This window comes from Pteropus vampyrus, unplaced genomic scaffold, assembly GCF_000151845.1.
Source record: "Pteropus vampyrus isolate Shadow unplaced genomic scaffold, Pvam_2.0 Scaffold22, whole genome shotgun sequence".
In the NCBI taxonomy this organism is placed as follows: Eukaryota; Metazoa; Chordata; class Mammalia; order Chiroptera; family Pteropodidae; genus Pteropus; species Pteropus vampyrus.
This window is the reverse complement of record NW_011888803.1, coordinates 3,552,000-3,559,626: the sequence shown is the minus strand read 5'-3', so window position 1 is coordinate 3,559,626 and position 7,627 is coordinate 3,552,000. Positions and strand designations below refer to the sequence as shown.

Genomic DNA, 7,627 nt, shown 5'->3' with positions numbered 1-7,627 from the left:
TATATATGATGTTAGTTGTAGGTTTTTTGTAAATGCCTTTATTTAAATTGAAGAAGTTTCTTTCTATTCCAAGTTTACTGAGTTTACTAGTTTTTATCATAAATAGAGGTTGACTATTGTCAAATATTTTTTTTTCTCAATCGACTGCTAAGGTCATGCAATTTGTCTTCTTCAGTATTTTAGTATAGTTACTCTTTTGCTATGACAAGTTACACTGATTGAGTTTTTGCATATTAAGTCAGTTTGTAAGTCCTGGGCTAAACCTAACTTGGCCATAATATGTTATTTTAAAAAATATGTTGCCAGATTCAATTTTCTAATATTTTCTTAAAATTTTATATCTGTATTTTTATTGGTCTGTAGTTTTTTGTTTGTTTGTTTAGTGTCTTTGTCTAGTTTTGACAACAAAATAATACTGGCTTCACAAAATAAGTTGAGTAGTGTTGCCTTCTTCTGTTTTATGGAAAAGATTATATAGACCAGTGCTACATTTTTAAAAAATATTTGATAGAACTTATCAAATCAGTTAACATTAGGCTTATACATTTATTTTTTTAGAAAGTTTTTAAGTATAAAATCAAATCTTTTAATAGTGAGAAGACTAGATTCTGTTGATTTGCTCTCTCTCAATACTCATGCTCACATTTGGGTTTAGAGCATTTCAGTCAATCTGCATTGATTCCAACCCATGAGATACAAAGGGGTAAAATATGGTAAAGTCACCATAATTTCAGTTTTCACTCATATTTTGGTCTTCTTTCCTGCTCTGACTGTTAATATTCATTTTTTTTATATAATTCCTCAAAGATCTCATGCATTCTGTTTAGGCTTCAGAGCTTCATTTAGTCAGGAAACAGGGTGGACTGTGCTTACTCCATCTTATTTGGACTTGGAATCAAGCTTATAGCACATTAAAGGATAATGTGTTAATACGTGAAAATTTCTTACAATGTGCCTAAAATGTAGTTAGGACTCAAAACGTGGCAGTTATTATCATCATTATTACTACTTTCCAGCACTGAGCTAAATACAGCATAAGTTTGCTGTCTTCGTGGTACTTATAGGTTGGAGAAAAAAATATATATGAAAAAAGACATAAATAATTGCTTATAACCTTTAAAAGTATTACTAAAAAAGTAGACAGTGATAAGACAGACAGACTCATGTTTGGTGAATTTATTTTATGAATATGCATGCATTTTTGTGGATTGTCAATTACTGAGACTTACAACATATATTTAGTTAATCAAGGAGCTATACACTAAATGTTTTGTTAGTATATTTTGGAATTACAAGGAAAGTTATAGAGCAATTGTATTTTATAAGACTTTTTACTGTTTTATTTAATAATAAAATTAATGCTTTATTTTAATGTTGATTCTATGCCAGCTATTAAATTACATGTGTACTCAGATTATCTTAACACTTTAATTGTATCATTTAATTCTCATATTTTACTATTCTTTTGATCAAATGAGAAGATATGTTTTTGGAATCCAGCCAGTCTACCAATATTAAACAATGCTTACTGCCTCTCGGAGTTCTGAACTGGACATATGGGGAGAAAGTATAACAGTAGGACCCCAAAGTGGTTGCTCTGTGGTGACCTGAGAAGGAAAGGCCCCATGCAAGTTGAGGAAAAGAAATGCTGTTAGAAGATATATGAGAGTAACTTCAGCTTAGACCCTGACCACTAGACAGAGACAGCAGCATGCAGTTAGCCTCTCACATGTGATTGAACATACCCACAATATGTCTACATGTACCTTTTAGAAACTAAAATAGCTCTATACTAAAAGTCAGTATATGCATTGCACAAACTAATACATATTTTCAGTATTGCAAACTAGTATAACAAAGGCTTTATGCAGATTTAATCTAATGTAATGCTTATTTTGTAAGGTAGATTTAAATCTGTTAAAGTCATAGGTACTCAAGGAAGTCATTTTTTTTTGTTTCAAGGCTTTTTGACATGTTCCCCCAATTTTTACAAAATTAAATTTTATGTAAAATTGATTTTGTAACTTAAAATTCACTTCCTCGAGGGAGACTTTTTTGAATGACCACCAGAATCAGATATTTTGCTTTCATAGATTCTTAAACATTTTAGTATCTTTTTTTTTTTTTTTCATGTGATGCAACCCTTGGTTGACCTCACAAATTGCAAGGATTTTGTCAGCTTACAATCCCTTATTTTTTATTTTTTACATCTATAGCACCTGGTCTTACTAGATGGTCTCCCATCCAAGTACTAACCAGGCCCAACCCTGCTTAGCTTCCAAGATTAGATGGAATCGAGCTTGTTCGGGGTGGCATGGCCAGCAGACTAGTATCATTCTTGAGCCATGTCTATTTTGCTCACCATCATATTACCAGTGCCTGGCATTTAGTAGATGTTTATTTAATAGTTAATAAATAGTGTAATTAGTCACATGTTTATGGAGCACTTTGTAAACCTTAACTACTCTGTTACAGGGTGAATGAATATGGTTTAAACTTTAGGAATGTTTACAGTCTATGGAAAGGCATGCATATTAGAAATAAGTATGCTTGTCTCAGTATTTACATGTATATATAATTTATAAATGTATAAATGCTTATATGTTATGTGCATTATGTATGTTTGTCTATAGCATACACAGTAAATGGGTATCCATCCATATTTTTAATATATACATGTGTAACATGTAATTTTAGCACTACTAGCCAAGCAGATTTATTATAAGTCATCTTTTGCCATGCTCACATGATAGTTTCACAGATCAATTATGACATCTTCAATATATACTTTCAATACTATGATAAGTTTTGCTGCTGTCCCACGTATCATTTTGATATTACCCCTAATTTAACCATGGTATAATCATGGCTTTTGCTCATTACAGGCAAAAAATGTATTACAATAAATTCTACAACCAAAAAAATTTCTATAAAATATATCATTTCATAATCCAGTAGATATTATTTTGGCACTCTCTTTAATGCTTGTCAATCTTCTTTATAAGATATAGATCTAAACTTTTAATCTTCCATAGAGAAAATAGAGAATCATGGTGTGTTATTTATAATGAGTATTCAGAGATGTAATTTTGATATTAACAGGGTGTATTTTGTTTTAGAATTACATCGTCGATCAGCCTCTCGTGACCTTTTACACTATTTTAGTGTCACAGTGTCTCAAACACAATCTCCAAGTTCTTTTACTCTAATTCTATTCTCTTGCATAATGATGAGATTTATTTGACCACTTTATGACTGAAGCATTTTGCATAGCACTAACTGAGAATATTTTATTTCCTGCATCTGGGTATCACAGATATAGAGTGACAGCATTGTTATTGAAAAACAACATATCTTCAATCAACTTAACTGTTATTTAACCTTCTTATAGAACTCAGACATTATTACGACTAAATAAGGGCACCCATGAGACCTAAAATTTTACCTTTTCTTTTATACCAATAACGGAAGAAGTTAATTGTTGAGGTGAAAAAGAAAAGTTTGATTTTTAGGAGCAGAAAATCCCAGAGTCTTTTCTCTTTTACCTCAATTAAGTCTGAATAAATTGCAACATCTTCAAGTAAAACTGTGGGGAAGGCATTTTTGTTATTGGCCTGATGGTAATCCACAGGTGCAGAGAACTGCAGACACATTTAGATGAACTCTAGCATTACACCTGTGCTGACAGAATGGTAAGAGAAAAATAGAGAATCTGTCCACTGTATGAACTTGGCTAACCTTCTGTTTTCTTTCTCTTCCTCCTGCTCCATTTGATGGTTTATATAAAGACCTAGATGATTAAAAAACACATCTCCCCTTATCTTTGAATTTAAAAGTTGTATTTTAAAACAGACTCATTTCTCTTGGAAAGATGTTATAAAACTATTTAACTTTTTTAGAATTAAAATTACATTTTTTTACATTGGAAAACACGTTAGCAAATGACTAAAACTTCTCTGTGTTTCCTTTTAATTATTGATTGTGTTCCAATTGTTTCCTTATCAAATTTTATTTAAAAAAAATGAAACTTTAATAAAGTATATAGATACTTTAACATGTATTTCTTTTAAGCACCTAGTATTTGAATTGAATTATTACCACATTGGGATTAACTTTATAATAAACTGTAAATTGCTAAGTATTAGAAGTTGTATCTGAAGTCTAGAAATTCAGATAGCTGACGGTCTAGCATGATTCATTTATTGAGAATAGTTACGGTTACCTTAGTTTACCAGCTCTGATCACTTTTCAGAGATTATGTCTTTAAATTCATTTGTTGACTCTTAAACTATCTTTTATTTGGCAAGGTGTAAGCAAATTAAATTCAACATGAAAGAATAGTTTTGTTTTGTTTTTTTAATAGAGAATGTTTTCCATGTTTGTTATATAAAAATAATTTAAATTTATTTGACGCAGTCCAGAAATTTAGAATGTCTCTGTCAGAAAGTGATAAATTTTTTGAAGGCAAGATTTTATAATGGACTCCCAAATTTGAGTAAAAATATATTCACTGAAGTATTAACATGAAGTCCACTCAGTCTAGAGTTTGATTTAATAATATGCCTAGAGTTTTTTGACTCAGATTTTATAAAGAAAACACAGATTGAGATTTCTTAATATATATAATGAAATTAGAACTATATAATAACATCTAAAAATACTTCATATATTATAGATAATACATAAATAATATATACTGAATTTTGTATTAAGTTCCAAATCCTCCTTTTAAGAGAATTAATAAAAGCTTTATCCAAGTAAAATATCTCAATCTTGGCCCTTGCCACATTTATTTCTTGTTATTTCCTTGGCATTTATCCTGCTTATCTTAATCTGTCCCATCTTTTGCTTATCTTACTACCCATTTTATCTGAAAGACCTTTATGCAGTAGCAGGGAAGAGCTAATTTATTTGAAAACAAATGTTTAAAGTTCATACATAAGCCTATGTCATTTTTAGTTTTGCTTTTTCTACTGCTTCATAATGTTTTGGTCATATTCTATAAAAAACACATATATATTGAATATATATATGTATATATGTATGTATATGCACAAACATACTCAGTGATGCAGATTTGGGTCAATATTTTGAAAAGTATACAATTATCATGAAAATAACAGTAGGTCATATTCATTAAAGTGACTGTTTTTCTTATTATAAAAAATACTTAACATATAGAGGATCAAAATAATAAGATTCATATCTATTTTACATTCACAACCAGATAATAACTGGTAAATTCTTTCAAAACTATACAACTGGTTCTGTTTTACAGAAATTGCTCTTGTCTAATAACATTCTGGACATCGATCTGCTGTTTTACATGAGTGTTTTGATCATAGACTGTTCTTTCATTGTGAAGACTATGCTTTTCTTTCTTATTTGGAATGGTACAATTGATTTAGTATCAATCTTTTTTTATCTCTGACATAGAAACAAAAGACAGATTTTGCTGTACGTAACTCCCTTGCTGACAATCTTCATGACAGAGACCTGTGTCATCTTTCTTAATTTAGGAGCTTTTCTGAATACATATTGCAAATTATGGCAGTTGTGATAAATTATCCAAATTTGAGATGACATCAATAAGTTTTAAAAAGTTCCCTTTTTCTTTATTTTTTCATACTATTAATCCAACTGATATAGATGGATGATAGAGAGATTAGATAGGTGATAGATGATAAATAGATATGTTAGATAGATAGATGGATAGATAGATAGACAGAATAAAAGATATAGACAATTAGATAGTAAAATTCTACAGAAAAATTAGATAGTAAAATTCTACAGAAAAATTTGACTTTGATCACCTGCCCATAAAAATTATATACCATTTTCAATATTTCTGATCAAACTCATTTTAAGAATCTCTAAACACTCACAAATAAGATCACTAATTATTTTCTTCATAATTATAATCTATCTTTATCTACCTTCGACTAAGACTCTGATTCTCAAGATTTAATATATATTATTTAATATATGAATCATATGTGCTTATTTAAATCAGATCCCATGCTATATCTTTAGAAATTCAGCATCAGTACATCTCATTTAGAACTCAGTAACTGATAATGGTGCACTAGGATTATAATGTAGGCTACTTAAAGGAAGGAAGAGGTTTTATCAATCTCTATATTCCTGGTACTTGGCACTACAGCTGACATACAACAGACACAATAATTCTCTCTTGAATTAAGAAGCTTAATAAAATAAAGGTAGCTTCAGATCATCTAATTAATCTACCCTGGTGGCAAATTTTAGCATCCCAGTTAGAATATGTCAAACTTTTGAAGATAGGAACTGGTGAAACTGTAGACTCCGGGAGTATTCTCTTCCCTACTTTTTGTGTACATCTTGATTAATTCATTTGGCATTTATTGTACCCCCATTTAAATCTAGGCCCTGTGCCAGATGTTGTGATATCAAATTGCATAAGGTTAATCATCACTCTTAAAGAATTTATAAATTAGGGGAGAGATATATTAATAGTCTTAACATAATCTAGTAGTTTATTATAGAAAAACAGTCATTTTAGAAGCATTGAGAAATAAAGACCGAGTACATTTAAGGGTTCCTTCAATATTAAAACTTCAAGAATCAGCATATTGTTATATTGTTGATACTGTTGCAAATCATCTCCTATGCCAACTCTTCAAAGGATTCAATGGCATTAGAAATTGTCTACGGCCATGCCACCCTGAAGAAGCCCGATCCCATCTGATTTCAGAAGCTAAGCAGGGTCAGGCCTGGTTGGGAGACCACCTAGGAAGACTAGGTGCTGTAGGCATTAAAAAAAAAAAAAAAAAAAAAAAAAGATAAATAAATAATAAATAAGGGATTGTAAACTGACAAGTTCCTTGCAATCTATTAGGTCAACCAAGGGTTGCCTAGCTTAAAAAAGAAAAAAAAAAAAATTGTCAATGTGCTAACACTATTTGTCACTAAAATGAAAGCAATAGGAACATATACTCTATGCCACATGGCAGCATCCTGGCCAGATTATCTGCTGAGCTAAAACTTCTAGCAGATTGTCTTTTTCTCTTGCTTATTTCGATTTTGTGATATCAGCTTCAAAAATTGCTTTTATCTTAGATCAGCTAAAGTTAGATTATTTATTGCAATAAACAACTCTGGCTAAATTGATTTTTAGTTAGTAAGAATTAGAACTAAATCTTCTTGATATTTTTCCCCAATGTTGGGTATTTCTTGGTAAAACACATAATCTCAAAACAGCTTAGCAATATTTTTATACTGGAAAAATGTGGACATTGTCTTACTGCACTATGCTAAAGTTTTAAAATAATTATATATTATTATGTCAAGCATCTTATGAATAAAAATCTAAATGTATATTTACTGATAAAGTAGGACTAAAAATGTATTCTATTCATCATTTGTCCATGCGAAATAATTTACATATTTTAAAAAACTTGTATTATTGCCAATTTTTGTGGTATTTTATTTCTGTTGCCATATAAGAGCTTAGTCTATTTGCTGCAGTCGGTATTTATGTTTCTCATTGCTTTAAGTTGTATTTTAGTGTGCCCATCTCAATCTATCTATTTAAATGATAATGTTATGTTTGGGAAATTTTTCTATAAAAAATATTGAGTTTGATAGG

General features: G+C 30.0%; 1 pseudogene; it reads right to left on the bottom strand.

Moving 5' to 3' along the window:
- Positions 1-2,208: 2,208 nt before the first annotated feature.
- Positions 2,209-2,326, bottom strand: LOC111736836 (annotated as a pseudogene).
- Between the last annotated feature and the right edge of the window lie 5,301 nt (positions 2,327-7,627).